Here is a 17306-nt window from a genome sequence, read left to right as displayed (position 1 = left end):
GCACAGAAAAAGTGTGTTTTCCAGGTAGGATCAAGGTTAATAGGAAAATATTAGATTTTAATTGCAGACTTTTTTTTTTATGGACTGATCTTTTATTAAGTCTATCACTTATGGTCTTAATCTTGTGATTGCTACATAAGGTTCCTTGCCAAAATACAAGCACGAAAGGATGATTGCTTTTAATCCAAACACATGTTTTACTTCAAAAAAAAAAAACTATAAAGAATGCTTTTTCCTGCTTTCACACCCCTCCAAGCCTCAAACTTCACTTTCAAACTATGAACTTGTTATCAATAGCTTGGTTCAAAGAGATTCTTTTCATTGTTCTGAATGACAACTGAAACAATTTAGAGGTTTTTATCATTAAAGAACATGCACTCTTCAGCAACAGTGCTTACCAAATTAGTCTGTTTTACTTTAAAAGTGCTTTCAAGGCCAGACTTTTTTTGACTAACATTTTCTGAAATCACAGAGCATAGTTGTATAAAGTTCCAGATGTTTTCAGATTTTGCTCTAATTGGGAAGAGAAAATGGGAACACCTGAAAGACATTGGCCTTGAATGAGAGATTCTCACTATCAGCACAAAACTAAAACTTTAAGTCCTGACACATTTTAATTTGTTCCTTAGACAAGGAATTTTAATGTCCTGGTTTATGGTGGATGTTTTCAGGTACCAGAGCAGCAAGAGGAGTGAGTTATCTATGTGCGTATGCTGTTCATTCTTTCACTTAACAAACATGTATTGAATACCTTCAAAGGTCCAGATGCTGTTCGAGGGTTCGATTTATACATTTTGTGTCTCTAAAGATGCCAACCAAGGTGTAAAATATATTCTTTCGTTTATTTATTCCACAGTCATTTATGGACAATTTATCTTATGCCAAACACTTTTCTAGATTCTGGATCACAAAGACAAATAAGGCATGATGCTTGCTTTCAAAGAGTTTATAGTGTAACAGGGAGAAAAACCTAAGTCATTAGTTAATTAATTAAACCCATTTACTGAGCATCTGCCATGGGTCAGACAGGGAGCTGAGACAGGCCATGGTATATCCAATCAGACAAAAGTTTTACCCGCACGAAACCTATATGTTCTAGGAATGAAGGCAGAGAGTGAGCAAGTAAACAAATGAGCACAGAGTATTCAGTATATACGGAAACATGGGGTAATGCGATCTAGGGTAATTGAGGGAGGGACCACTTTACACAGAGTGATGAGGGGCTCTTCTACGGGTGATATCTAGCAGAGACCTGAGGATTGACAGTGGGAATGCACTGTGTGAGCTAGGAGAAGTTAGAGATGAACACGGGGGACTTCCGAGTCTTTGAAGAGCAGAATGATTCCAGTACTGCTGGAGAATGATGAGGCTTTGGGGTCAGGCGTGGTCTGAGCTGAGGCTGGAGAGACAGGAGGAGCCAGATCCTCGGCTGCAAGGAAGCAGGTCCTTGCAGGCCATGGGGACTTTAGGTTTGCTTCTTACAGCAACAGGAACATGTTCAAAGACTTAAAGCAGGTTGCTGATCCGAAGACATTTTGAAAAGATCACTCTAGAGGCTGCATGGAGTATGGGTTGGAAAAGAGTAGAAGGTGCAGGGTGGAAAGTAAGAGGCGAGTTAGGAGAATATTGTGATCAACAAGACCAGAGGTGATGCCATGGGTTGAGCTGAATGGTGGTAAAGGAGATGAAAAGAGGTGGGTAATTTAAGACAGGTGTCAGAAGTAGGACTGCTGGGGCTTGCTGATGGATAGAATTTGTAAATGGATATGTGCAGTAAAGTGTTACAGGTGTAATGCTAAAGGGCCCAGATGAAAAAGTGGTCAATCCTCCTCAAAGTGTATGGAGAACCAGGAAAGACTTGAAAGGGGGTGGTAATGCTGTAGTTAAGTCTGTAAGATGAGTTTGTGCTCACAGGCAGTTGGAGGAGGTGTAGAGCAGAGGAAGGGTAATTTGGGCAGATGCACAGCATGAGTGAAGGCATAGAAAGGACAGCAGGGTGGTGAGAGCAGACACGCCAGAGCCAGGGCAGGGTCAGACACTGCAGGTCACAGTGAGGAGTTTGGATTATCTAGTAGGATGTAGGGAGATTCGTTACCTGGAAGAAGAAGACAGCATAATTGTAGAGTGGGGGAAAAGTAGTACATTTTTCTATGAATAGGAAATCTTTTAACCTTATTATTGAGTCATAGCTCAATCAGTTTTGAATACCATTAGTTTAAATATTACATTCCTACATTTTTATAATGTATACATTTTAAATTCTCTAAATGGTGAATGTTCTCTAAGCATATTGTTCTTTACTAATAAATAGCATTTACTCTGGCAAGAAAATCAACTTCATTATTTGTGGCAAGTAATATGGTAGAAGGAGCGCATAGATCATTTGTATATAATTAAAATACCTTTCTTTCACACCTTAATCTCAAATTTCATTCTAACAGATCAGATGGTAATTAAACATTAACACTGAGTAACTCAGAATTTATTTTATTTTCGCTTCTCCTTGTGCTCTGTAGGTGTGATTCTTATCATTGAAATGACTGTGGCAGTCTGGAATCTTCAGATCTTATATCTAATCTCTGACATTTTTAAGGACTTTTTTTTTGGTGTGGGGGGGAGTTTTTTCCCCCATGTTTAAAAAATATAAAAGGTAAATTTAAGTCTGTGTTTGTAGTATGAAAGTTTCTCAATGGAGAATTTTGAGAGCAATAGTAAGTGAAAATGGGATTATAACAGAAGTTGTCTGGAGACTATAATGAGGTAAAAGTGTTTTGTACCACAAGAGCTGCAATCATATTCATTTTGGCATGGCCAGGATGTCAAGCACTTTCAAGGTAATGCATTCCAGATGATTGTCTGTATTTTTTTCATACTTTAAATAGCGTGAAGATGGTTGAAACAATTTGCTGTGGCATCAAAGGCATTGTGAATGGGCGTTGCCCTCCCAATTCTGAGGCAGAATTTAGCTTTGGCAAAGACTGGGTATTTTAATGAGCACTAGCTTACATTTTTTTTGGCATTAGGTTTACATAGGGCCATATTTCTCCCTCTTCGTAAAAGGATACAAAAATGTAAAAAATGACTATAATGGTTAACCAAAATGAATGTCCAATGCTGCTAGGTATTTTAAAGAACATCAGGTAGCATTTTGTGAAAGATTTACCAACTCGTTGCTACCATGTGGGTGTTGTTTAAATGAGAGAAACAGTTTTGAAAATGTGAATACCTTTTTTCTCAGGACTTTACTACATGCAATTAGGTAAAATTCAGGAGAATGTTATAGCTACAAAAGTTAATGGGAGTAGTCAGCAACTTGACTTGCTGGTATTCTGATCTGTTATATTGGAGCACGAGAAGAGCTGTCATTTTAAGTGGTAAATATTTAAGTTTCCCAAAATGATATCCAGGGCAGCCTTGTTGACTCCATAATTCCACCTTGGATATATAGTTAGTTTAAGGACTTTAAGGTCACATGTTTAGTGTTCAACCCAATAAAGGTTTGATAATACATTTGAGAAAGCAATTGATGTAGACAGACTTTAGGTTTTCTCTAATTTGTCTTTTGAGAAAATGGGAGAATATATTCTTATTTTTTTCAGAGAAGTAAATGTCTCTCAACACATACTATATGAGGACGAGGACAAAATTCTTTCTGAGATTATGGATCTAATTGTACAAAAATCTCCTAACATTTTAAGGAATTTTTATTGCCTGTTTGTGAAGTATCCTACTTCCTCAGTCTTTATATGTTCAGCCCTGTTGTATGCTGACATTTGGTGTCACTTTTCAAATTAGTTTAAGCTGTAATTTTAAAACATGGCTTTAATTGTTCATAATAATTTACTTGAGAAATTTTGTGAGGCTAAGTGACACAGGAGAGAAGTCCTAACATAGTAACTGCAAGTTTTGTATCATATGGATTGAGGATCTAAATTAGATGACAACAGGGAAAAGAAAAACCTTTATTAGGATGAAAATTATGGGATTTTAGTCCATTCTGATCCTATATAATTGAAAGGATATAAGTATAATTTGAAGCATAAGCATTCACATTTTATCAGAGGTGTAATAAGGTGCATGGTTTAGTATTAATATGGTGCAGTGCTTCCCCCAGTTAGAATAAACAAACAAATCAAATAAGCACATATTTTATTGGGCAACTTCCGTGTGAACTGAGTGCTGTTGGAGAAGGAATTAAGATGAAATTTTCTCTCTCGAGACCTTCTGAGGTACTAGGTACTAGTTCAGTTTTCTTTAATTTTATGAATCAGTAAGATGAAAGTGCCATCTGAACTAAGTCCAAGTTACGCGTTGTATTTCCCTGTCATTTCTTCTGTGGACTTTGTTTATATCTTTTGGCTCATACATATTAGTATTTGCTTTGTCTAAAATGGCAAACATTAATTATTAGCAAATAAAGCATTCCTTATATTACATCTTGATATTTATTCTGAAGTACTTACCCCTGATCAATCTATTTCATAATAAAACCTTAGCCAGAGTAGCACAAACAGTGAAGTTTTTGAAAAGTACATTGCAATAAAAAAGATAATTTGTTTTTCTAACAATTCTCAGATATTGCATAGCACATAAACTGTGTATAAATCAGAATAGTGCTTATTTAATTTAGTGAAAGTGTAATAAACGCTTGAATGAGTACATATAAAACAATTATAATGGTAGATCTTTAGACTGATATTGGCTATGTGGCACATTTCCATTGCACTAGTTTTCTCTCATTTGGACCTTGAAAAGTCTATTGAGAGCAGGAATATATTAGCAAGGTGTCAGCCCATATGCCCTTTCACTTCTATTCCTGTGTTTTGGCCTTCCTGCCTCTCCATAAATTAAGGGCAGACTTTACCTTTAGAATTACAGCTGGTTTCATAATATACACAATATTTCTGAAACCAATGCTTCTCATACCTCCTGACTCTGAGTGGCCTTCCTACATCTACAAGATCTGCTACTGCGTTTCTAGCTAACTTCTCTGAGCTTGTGGCCTTATGTACTCAGTGACAGCTGAAAAGCCACGCATGTTTATCTGGATTCTCATTCTTCTGTTCTTGTTTGGTCTGTTTGTTCGTGTCCTGGATGTGACTGAGGAGCTCTGTGGACTGATGGTGCCATTTCCACATTGCTTTTACTAAATCATTAACAATAATAATGAATTTCTTCGCTTTTAAGACATTATTGATTTTAAGATATATCTTCAATGTAGAATCTTTATATTAAATATAAGCACAACTTTATTATAAACCGGCACTAATATACATTTATTCATTTTCAAAAAGCCACTTTGCTAGTGCCATAGCCTGTGTCTTCTTTCACAGTCCATGCCAGATTCATTATTTTGGAGGATTAATAAGTTATTTGGAAGATTATCAAAGTATACTCTTAGATTAATATATGAAGAATTGATTTGTGACGGACTACTACTTTGAGATATCATATAGTATGTAAGCTCTTCTGCAGCAACCCCTCCCACCATTCAGATTGGAGAAATGAAGTTTCCATTTGATGGGAGATTCTTCAAGAATTCAAATCTAAAAGATTCTTGACTCCTGAGATTAAAAGCCTACTGTATGATGGATGGAGAAGATTTCAAAGTAATTTTAAAGTGAGAAAATCTGATAGGTTGGTCTGATCCCCTCTGCCTTCTGCCCTGTCCAGTTTGCCTAGGATTGGGATTTCAGTACTAATATTGGGAAAGTCCTGGGCAAACTGGGACAGTTGGTCATCCTACCTATATCCATTCAGCTTTTTGCCTTTTGGAGGAGGCTGAGGGGTCAGGGAATGGTAAACAAACTGAAGTGAAGAGAATGACGGTTTCTGTTACTCAAAGTAACAGAAGAAGTAGAGAAGAACAACTGGGGCAGAGAAGAACAATTAGATTTTTCCCATAAATTATTTTTTGGCGGAATTCAGAGTGTGGATGTGTACCATACCCTACTTTGCCTAGAGTTCCAATATATGAAAGCCTGAGTTCCACCCTATGAGGGCTTGAAAAAAGTTGAGTTCCACCCTACAAGGGCTTGAAGAAAGCAAGAGAAGTAACAGGATGGCCTAATGAAAGGGCGGTCAGTGGAAGAGAAAGCAAGCAAGCACCCTGCCTGGCATAGAGATCAGAAATGTTAAAATATTTCATTCCTACAGGTATAAGTGGTAGAACACAAAATATATGAGTGGGTTGATGAAAATATTGGTCAGCGTTCTCCAGAGAGACAGAACCAATAGAAGATCTCACACACACACACACACACACACACACACACACACACACACACACACAGATTTATTTTAAGAAATTGGCTCATGCGATTATGGGGGCTGATGAGTCTAAAATCTGTGCTGCAGGCCAGCAGGCTGGAAGTTCAAGTCAGAGTTGATGTTGCAGTCTTGAGTTCAAAATCTGCAAGCTGGAAACTCAGGTGGGGGAATCTATGTTGCAGTCTTTTTTTTTTTTAATTAATTTTTATTGGAGTACAGTTGATTTACAATGTTGTGTTAGTTTCTACTGTACAGCAAAGTGTACCAGTTATACATATGCATATATCCACTCTTTTTTAGATTATGTTCCCAAATAGGTCATTACAGAGTACTGAGTAGAGTTCCCTGTGCTATATACAGTAGGTTCTTATTAGTTATCTGTTTTATATATAGTAGTGTGTATATGTCAATCCCAGTCTCCCAATTTATCCCTCCCTCTTTTTTCCCCATGATAAGCATAAGTTTGTTTTGCTCAAAGTCTGATTTGCATCTGCTTTGCTCAAAGTCTGATTTAAATGATAATCACATCTTAGAAATACTTTCACAGCAACATCTAGACTGGGGTTTGACTTAACAACTGGGTACCATAGCTTAACCAATTGACACATAAAATTAATCATCCCAGGGAGCAAATTCAATGACTCAGTGAAGGGAATATTGACCCTTTGAGAGACCTGAGGTATGGACCCCCAGCTAGGGTCTACCTGATGCAGAGTGCAGCTGGGCTTCTGGAAATTACTCATACCAAGAAGCAGTACAGAGGAAGATGGACACCCACGCAGTACCCAATGTGCCACCTGGTAGGACCAGCATTAAATATCACCCTCACTGAGAAAATAGACTACAAAAGTTCCAGGAGCTGGACCTGCAGTAGACTTGGGAAAGGACACCAAAATCACCTATGATCTCCTCACAGTGAACGCATGCTCAGTTTTTAAAGGGGCTCTTCCCCCTCCTTCCCTCTGTTTGAAAACAACCAGTAGGGCCAGGACTGGAGGAAGGAGAGAAAGTTTCTGTGGTGCCTGTGATCAGCAAGACGGTTGAGAAAATAACACTGAGCTGGCTTTTCAAACCATTGGATGGAACTGAATCTACCTGGAAGTATCTAGGTGTTATTAATTAGTTAATTTAACATTTTTTGCTACTGATAAAAATGGGTTCTTGAGAGTAAATTTCAGATACAGAGAATTTTAAAAGAAAAACAGGAAACCTCCATCTTTATACCCCTGGGTTTTGCTGATTTTCAATCATCATAAGTGAAATATTATACTTACATTGAATGCCTATTGCTGGAAGTTAAGCAGTTTATCTTGAAATTCAGCCAGAAGTCTTACCAACCTCTTCTAACTTTGAAAAGTTCTCTGCCAATTAGTAGTTTCCAAACTTGGCTGCTTATTAAAAGCACCTAGGGGTACTTTAAAAAACCTTCAAATGTTTAGTCTTCTCCACACCCCTCCACAAATCTGATTTAGTTGGTCTGAGGCAGAATCTGCAGCCTTGGTACTTAAGGAAAAAAAAGTCTAAGGGATTCTAATATACAGGAAAGCTTAAGACTACTGATAAAACTATGGTGATTTCTATTGCCTTTCATTGCACTGGCTGGTAACTTGCAGGTATCATGTTTTAGTTCAAGGATGAATCACGTAATTTTTGAAGAGCTGTTATTAGGGGTCTGAATTTAAAGTAAAACTCAACTGTGTGAGGCACTGCTAATGCAAATAACTCAAACGTGGTTTAAATTGAGTGAACAGATGACTTTTAACATATGGCTTTAAAAAAAATCATACAAGTGTAGAGAATATTAATTATTTATATGTTGCATCTCCCCTTTAATCCCATTGACAAGTTTCTTTTTATCTATAGATACATCCAGATTAGAGAAATGTTGAAATGAGAAAAAATATGAGAGTTAAGGAAGTAGGATGATAGAAATAATGGTAATTATAATAACTACTTTGTGTATAGAGTATTTGTTATATGCTAAATTCATTTAAATTTTTGATATATTCCTCCCAACACACACTTTACATGTGAGAAAACTGAGGTTTAGAGAAGTCAAACCATTTGCCCAAGGTCACTTAGCTGGTGAGAGGTAGACCTGGTTATCAAACCCAGGAGAGCCTGACACCAAAGTTTATTCCTTATTTACCATACTTTACATCTTCCCGTTTTTATGTTGAATAGCAAAATCACACGTTACAGTCAAACCCTGAGATGGGATAAGTCTTTTGTTATTGTTCCGAAAAGAAATCATCCTGTGTCCACAGTGCTGTGAAAGAAAATCTAGAGAAAGGCAGTGAATGAGTTTTGCAAATGAAGTTCCCATTGATTATCCTATAGATTATCTTGTAAGTGGTAAAACTTAACGTTGCTGAAGTCACTAGGTATTTCAAAGCTTTTGAGCAGAGTCCACCCTTAAAACTCTGTCTTTTCTTCCTTTCTAGTTTGCATACTTAATTTCTTTTTCTTATCTAATTGCACTAGCAAGAACTTCCAGTATGATGCTGGATAGATGTGGTGAAAGAGGACATCCTTGCCTTCTTCTCAGTCTTAGGGGAAAAGTGTTCAATCTCTCATCAGTATGATTTTAGTTTAGGTTTTACATATATACTCTTTAAAAGGTTAATGATGTTCCTGTATGTATTTAGAGTTTTTTGCAATTTTTTAAAAAGAATCAAAACTGACAGGTTTTCAGAAACAGTTTATGAAAATGATATGTGAACAAGAATATATATTTTGCAGAGTTGTTGGATCATTTAATTTAATCTCCTGTGTACATCACTGTCTTTATTATGAGCTCCGGTAGAGTAGCTCTGAGATTTCTCTGGTTAGTCTTTCAGACATTCGTAAGACTGCCTACCTTAAACACCTTCTATGCCAGCATGTGGTGAACAGTTTTGGATCCATGTTCCGTGATAACAGCAGGCAATGCCTGAAGGGCCATTTCATTTAAATATGGCATAGTTTATAAAGAAGCTCCTACTTCACGGGTGATTCTGAACATCTGAGCAGACAAAAAGGACTTTCATACTCTTCCTAGGGGAGCAGTACTAAATTAATGCAACATTAAGTCTAATGAAGTTAAAACGTGAAAAAAACAACTTAGGGGACACTTTTCTATGAAATAGAGCAGATAAATTTGTAGTCTTCTTGCTCAGTTTTAAATGAATAAAATTCCACTTCCCCAAAACAGATATTCAGAAGAATTGCTTCATAATTATTCTTAGATGATAATTTGGGATAGTATGTATGTATGCATTGTTACAGACTGAATGCTTTTGTCTGCTCCCCTCAAATTTGTATGTTAAAGCCCTAACCACCAACGTGATGGTATTTGGAGATAGGTCTTTGGAGGGTAATTACAGTCAGATGAAGTCATGAGGGTGGGGTCCCGATCTGATGGGATTAGTGCCCTTTTAAGGAGAGACACCAGAGAACTCATTCAGTTTCTAGGAGCTCACAAAAAAGAGGTCGTGTGAGCATGTGGTGAAATGGCTGCTGCCTACAGTTCAAGAGAAGAGGCCTCAGAATGAAAGCTACCTTGCCAGGACCTTAATCTTGGTCATCCTATACTCCAGAACTGTCAGAAATAAATTTTTGTTGTTTTAACCACCCAATCTATGGTATTTTGTTATGGCAGCCTGTGTAGTCTGATGTATGCATATATTCCAAAATTTTTCTATTTTATTTTTTAATTATAAGAGTAATATTTATCTGTCATAAACTATTGAAGAATACAGAAAGGTATACAGAAAAATTCAATAATTTCTCCTTCCTATTTTAATTCCATCTTTTGGTTATAACAAATATTAATTGTTCAGAACGGTCCTTGCTAACATTAATGGGCATATAAATCACTTTGGGAACTTTGTTAAAATGAAGATTCATATTGAACAGATCCAGTGTAGAGATTTTTCCTTTCTAAAATAATCCCAAGATGCTGCTGATCTGAGGACCACATTTGAGTAGCAAGGATTTAAGTGTATTTTCCACCATTTCTCTATGTATATACAAACAAGTCAGAAGCATTTTAAACCGTGTTTTTCCCCTTAAAACAGAAGTGGTGATGGCATACATATTATTCTATAATTGACTTACTCAATTAACAAAATAAAATGGTTATCTTATAGGATAATACATGCAAATTTGACTCAATTTATAGGTATAGCATAAACATTGGAAATTGAAAACAAAACAAAAAACCCCTGCAAAACAAGTTTTTCCCTTGGCTCTTAGAATAATATCAAATAGAATAATTGAGTCAAAGGATGGCTGTGGATAGAGTTCACTAGACCACCCCTGATGAAGACCTTGAGAAGCCTTAGTTTCAATGTTGTGGTGGTGATTACTGTAATTAACTCTTTCTCACAAACGATGATCTGAGATTGTAAATAAATTTGCAGATATAACCAGGCCAAAAAAAAAAAAAAAAAGGAAGCAAAGAAAACGAGTTAATTTAAAGTAAAAATATGATATAGTAAATGTATTTGATTTATTTTTTATGTAACATTTCAACTTGGTCTAGACAACGATTCAGACTTTATGGTAATACTTAACTATAAGCACTTAAAAATATGGTGAGTTAAATGTAAATTTTTAAAGGAAAATCTTGGGTTTTGTATATTTAAATAACTAGTTTTTCACTTCCAAGCTTCTAAAGCTTGTATGCCTATTCTAAATATGTTTATATTCTGTAGGCAAGAAGACAGAATGAAAGTATCGACTTTGGAGTTGAACAAATGGAATTTCGTGTTTTAGTTTTCAACCACTTACAAGCTTCAGTTTCCTGTTCCTGAGTTCCCGCCACAGGTAAGATTATGATGGCAGTTACTGCCTCTTAGTATTGTTAAGAGTGCTACAAAATGATGTGAAATGCAAAACATAGCGACTGCCGTGTAATAGGCACTCCATAAATGACATGATTATGCCTGCTACCCAGAAACTTTGAACTACTCTCTTGAAACTCATTTTGAATCCTAGGTGTAGTGCTTTTATCCTTTGACAGAGATACTGGCTTTTTAAACAGTCAGAGGTACTTCTAAGAAATATCTGGTAAATAAGAGGGCAATTAAGGTAGGCGATACCTGAGGTTATCTTCTTTCTGAAACTAAAAAGTATAATTGTAAAGTAGAAGCTCATTTTTGTGTTAGTGTATGTTGGAGGAGGTCATGGAGAGGACGTGACTGCCGGTTGATCCTCAAGTTGGGCCCGGCTGATGGGAGGCTCCGCACCCCTCCTTTGTCCTTGCAATATACATTCTGCCCAGAGTTTCCACAGTGAGAGCCTTCTTCAAGGGCACAGCCTTGAGAGAGCCCTGTGTTGCTGAGACCAGCTGGACAGTATACGTGACTGAACCCAGTTAAAGCCTCTATATAAAGTTTGAGATTCTGTCTGGGGGGTTCGGCGAGATCTACTTATTTTATGGCTGCAAAAACAAGGATCATAAGTAAATTTTCTTGCTTATTAAACCTGCCACCTACCCATCTGGAAGTCTGCCTCTTTCTTCAGGCTCTCCTTGCCCTCTGTATACAGGGGTCAATTTGGGAACCAACCGCATTTTAAGCTAATTCTGTAAATAATGTGAATGGATTTCATAATTTTATTAAAAGAATATGACTTCTATAATTTTTTTGAAAAAATATCTGGTATCATTGAAGTAAGTGTAAGTTGAGCTCTATGAGCTGTCTTATAAATATTAAAAATAGTTTCACAGCTTTTTATTTTGTAATGTAGTATATTTTAAAGTAAATTATAGTTATCATGACATTTCACCTCTAAATATGTCATTGTGCATCTTATAAAATTAAGGCCATATTTTTAGATGATAAAATTATACCACAGTTCACAAAATTAGTGACAGTTCCAGCTAATACCCAGTCTATATTCAAATTTCCCTGGTTGGTCCCCCAAATGTTCTTCACAGGTGGTCTGTGCAAATCAGGATCCTATCCAGTGCCACACATCACATTGGTTGATATATCCCTTAAATCTATTTGACTCTCCAGTGATATCTTTACTTATGATGCTGAAATGTTGCATGGAGTGAATCAGTTGTCTTGTGAAATATCCTACATTTCAGATTTGCTCTGATTGTTCAGAGTGAGAAGTGTCATTTAGTTTGTTCCTCTCTGTCCTGTCTCTTTCATGTAGCCCAGAATAAAGTATAAAGGCTTGATTAGTATTCAAGTGAAATATTTTTGGTGAGATTTGGTAATGTTACCTACTTTTAAAAAATCATCCTCATCTCTTCTTGTCCTTTTGGATAAGATCAAGTGTAAAATCATTCTTAAACTGTCTTATTGAAATATTTGTAGAACACTTCACAGTATTTTCTGACTTGTAAATTTGTAATTTTTATAGGTATCATCTCTAAAATATGGGCAAAAGAAAAAAATTCCATAACATGTCAAGAAATTTCAGAATTCATCTCTAAAACCAGAACTCATGTCTAACTTCTTCCCTCCCTCCCTCCCTTATCCATCCTCCCTCCCTCCCTCCCTCCCTTCCTTCCTTCCTTCCTTCCTTCTTTCCTTCCTTCCTTCCAATTTCCTTTCAATACTGAGGTTATAAATAGTCTCTTTTAAGAAAACTGCTACCTACACAAAGACTTCAGGTTATAGAACCAATCAATCCAGAAGTAAGTAATGAATAGGGAGATTTCTTGAGTTAAATTTATTTCAAATGCTTTCTTTTTGTTATAGCGTTTATATTAAATATAAAAATAAAAGTCAGTACTGCAGTGTATTTTCTAGGTATGGTTGGGCCAAGCAGCCTGATATAGCACAAGAAAAAAATACATCATCTTCAAGGCAGGAGCCAATTCTTGATCTGAGTCACCTTTGAAGTGGCTGGTGGCATATGAAGTGTTCATATTTTTATTTTTAAGTATTTACCTCTGACCTCCAAGGATTTGATGGGATCAGAAACAGAAATACAGATGTCTCAGATGAAAATCATTTTGGAAAGATATTCTGCCTAGCTCTTCAAATCCAAGATGTTTGGACTTTGTATAAACTAAAGAGAAGCATTTTGTTGGAATCGATTCAAGCCTACATATCATGGAATAGATATCTCATCCAACTGAAAAATGAGTATTTAAAAAGTTTTTTGAAGTACTATATATACACAAAGAGAAAACACAGAAAGCATGAGTGTACAACTTGGTGAATTTTCACAAAACAAACACTTATGCATAATTAGCACACAGAATACAAAACAAAATATTATCTACACCTCAGAAGATCCCATTGTACCCCCTTCTAATCTCTATCCCCCCAAGGAAAGTCACTGTTTTAACTTCTAACACCACAGATTAGTTTTTACTATTATTTGAACCCTTTATTAAAAGAATGATACATAATGAAAATTTTTGTGCCTGGCTTTTAAAATTAGTGTAGATGTTTTAATATTAATTTTTGCTTTAATCGGTATGCTGTGTAGGGTCATGGAATGAACATATTTAAATTGGGGAAACTGGAAGGCGGATCTTGAGTCTGCCATTTACTAACTGTATTAGCCTTCAGTAAGGTACTTAACCCTTCTGGACCCTGTTTCTTCACCTCTAAAATGGAAATGGTAATACTTTCTTAAAAAACTGCTGGGAGGATTAAATGAGATACTATGTGTAAAGTACCTGGAAAAATAGTAGAAGCTTAATAATCGCTAGTCTCTTCACCCCACCGTTCTTCAGCCTCCCACCTTTTCTATTTAAATGTACTAGTGAAAGAAAAAAAACCCCACAAAGCTATTATTCCACTTGAAAGCTAAAAAAGATTTTGTCATGGAAGATCCATGTGTTGTTTAAAGGAACACAAAAATCTTTGCTAGAATTTTTTTTTTTTTTTTTTTGTGATACGCAGACCTCTCACTGTTGTGGCCTCTCCCGTTGTGGAGCACAGGCTCCGGACACGCAGGCTCAGCAGCCATGGCTCACGGGCCCAGCTGCTCCGCGGCATGTGGGATCTTCCCGGACCGGGGCATGAACCCTTGTCCCTTGTATCGGCAAGCGGACTCTCAACCACTGCGCCACCAGGGAAGCCCCCTTTGCTAGAATTTTTTAAATGATCATAATTTTTTTCCTTCCTTTAAATTCCAGCAAATTAAATATATTGCAGTTCTACTGATATAACATTGGGAAGACTTCAGATTTTACCACATGCCCAAGGAAAGGTCAAATGACCTATGATTTGTGCTAATGGCAGGAAGTTATAAAGCAGGGAGATTGGACGTAAAACCCCACCTCCTGGAGGTGATTTCTTTCCTCTCTCCTCTGCAATTGGCTAATGATGGATTCTCAGACATTATTTCAGTCTTAAATTTAGTGGAATAAGTGTTACTCTCTGAGATGTCAGTGTATTAAAAACTAGGATATAATTATATTTAATGTGAACACTATTTATTATTGTGTTCATACTAAAAATTAATGCTTGAAAATGATCAAATGAGATAAATTTATCTAAGTTAAAATTTCAGTGATTTTATATATGTTCTGAAAAATAAGCCTTTTTGAAGAAATACTGAGTTGAGTTATGGAGGGCAAATTGACATGATTTTCAGAGAAGCCTAAAAATTACTTCTTTTCCTGGAAGAAAATGATAAATATAATGTAATTTAAAATAACAAATAATATGAATTAATTACTTCCATAACTGGAGAGGCATCTTAGTATTTTTGCTCTATTTTAACTTAAAATAAGTATAATTATAAGTAGTTTTGTCTTTGCACAAAGTAGGAAGTATATCAATGGGTGTTTTTCCTTACACCTTGTTATTGTGAGGCTCAAAAGATAGTGGACATTAAAGCTCTTTTCTCTGTTAATATAAGATGAAAACTTTAGAAATACTTAGTTTTTATGTAAGCATGATTTACGAGTATTTTAGGCAGAGCATGAATATCTGTCTATACCAACCAATGTCCAAAGATTTTTATTCTTTATTCATAAAAAGTTAATTCAGCATGCTGTTAAGTCCTTTCAGCAACTTGATCTACCTGCCTAGTCTAACTGTTCATATCTCTAACCTAAACCACTCACTTAGAAAATTGAAATTAAAAAGTCAGTCAGGGTCTCTGCAGAAGCTGGATGGCTCAGAACCTGAGCAGTAGACTGTAGCTCTGTTTCCTTTCTCTATTACCAAACAACCAGTCTTTATATTGAAAAGGAGCACCAAGAAACATATGTTATTCTTCTCAAACATAGATGGCGCTACTGACCCACCATCACAGACAGTGTACAGTTTTCACCACTGGCTGTGGACAAACATCAATCTATGTCTGGTCACCAGATAGTTTCTATTTTTGGAGAGCTAACTGGGCCTAAGGGTGGGCTGAGCTTCTTAACAAGGAGCTGTTATTATTGTGTGTAACTAACTGTGCTAATATTTAGAAACAGTAACACACTGGTTGACTGGACTTTTCATGTTCCAGTGATTAATCGGTAGATATTGTAAGTGAAAACAAAGGATATTGATCTAGATGTTTTTTATTTAGTTACTTGTTTGTGAGATGCTGAGTACTTTATTGCATCTTCTTTGCATCTGTTTTCTCAATTTGAATGGCAGGGAAGGAACCAACATTTGTCCACCATCTAGTGTATGCCAGTCACTGGGCTATTTATAAATATTTAATCCCCTCATCCTATGGGGAATGGCTTCTTACCTTTATTTCAAACATAAAGATGAAGGTCAGAGATACTCTATGGCCTGAGATCTTCACCGAGGTGGTGGTGTTCAAGCCTAGTTCTATATGACTTAAGATCTGACTTCAAATGTTCTTTTTATTTAAACCAGTCCTGGGAATAATAATATTAATCTTATAATATAGCCTTAATACAAACTTTATACTAACACTGGCTTATTGGTGCCACGGCGAAAGGTAAATAACCTTTGGAAGGATAAAATACATAGGAAGGTCTTTTAAAGAACTTCACTGAGCTAAGTCGCCAGATTAACCAATGATCTCTTTTCTTCTGTACAGAATATAGTGACTTGTGTAAGTGAGGATTTAGAAATACATAAAATATATCCCCAGTTGTTTATATTATCTAGTTCAAACCGAACAACTAGAATTGTGATTTTTAAAATTTATGCATAGACATTCACAATTTAATTTTAAGAAGCTGGATACGTTTAAGTCCATGGTAATCATAGGATATGTATATTTCTTTTGGGTTGAAAAGTTTATCAAAAATTGGCTACTTTTGATGATTTGACAAGATACTTTACTGTATCATTTATACTGACTGCTTCTAAAAATTATTAGGACCACTGTCTTCAGAGACAGGAGGAAAAAATTTGCTACAAATTATTTCAAAATTTGAAAATATCTAGAAATGCCTAGCAAGGTTCTCTCTCATATACCCAGTCTAACCTGATTACATCAGATATACGTAATCTCTCTAAGACCATGTTAGTGGGATATCATAAAACGTAAGGCTTTTTTTTCTGTGTAAATTTTCTAAATAAGAAAGATACCTTTGGATTGTATTCTGTAACTTGATTATACTGTTCCTAAATCTCTATAATTTAGTTAGAATATAAAGTCTTCTCAATTCCTTGCATTTAAGCTTCTTGTCATTACGATTTAGTAAAGAAATTCCAGGAGAGAATCAGTTGTGACCGTTAGGAAAAAGGATGCTCACCCAACAAAGACACAGGAGCAGCATTAGAGGCCAGTGATTCAAGGCATGGAGTCATGAAGACTTTGGGGCCAAGAAAAATTCGAACATGGGATATCCTTCAAGAGGTCAAGAACAAACAGGAAATGATCACCATGAGTCATAAGTTTAAAGTGAATCTAGGAGATTTGATGTTCATTTAAGCAGGCATAGGGCTGCCAATTTGTAGATGGCTCTAGACCGAGAATTTGATTGCCATCTTGACAGCTAGAAATGGAAAGGCAGATAAAATGCAGGGCCTCAGACATGGAGAGAGGGTTGTAGGAATGGAACGTCCAGCTAGTGGAAGAACTGGCTCTAAGGAAACTTGGTAACTGGGTAGAATATTGAAAAAGAATCTCAGAACTCCGATTACATAGTTGGC

Source organism: Aethalodelphis obliquidens, unplaced genomic scaffold (assembly GCF_003676395.1).
Source record: "Aethalodelphis obliquidens isolate GAN/ISIS:26980383/991018 unplaced genomic scaffold, ASM367639v1 scaffold3, whole genome shotgun sequence".
Lineage (NCBI taxonomy): Eukaryota > Metazoa > Chordata > Mammalia > Artiodactyla > Delphinidae > Aethalodelphis > Aethalodelphis obliquidens.
This window is presented reverse-complemented; position numbering follows the sequence as displayed.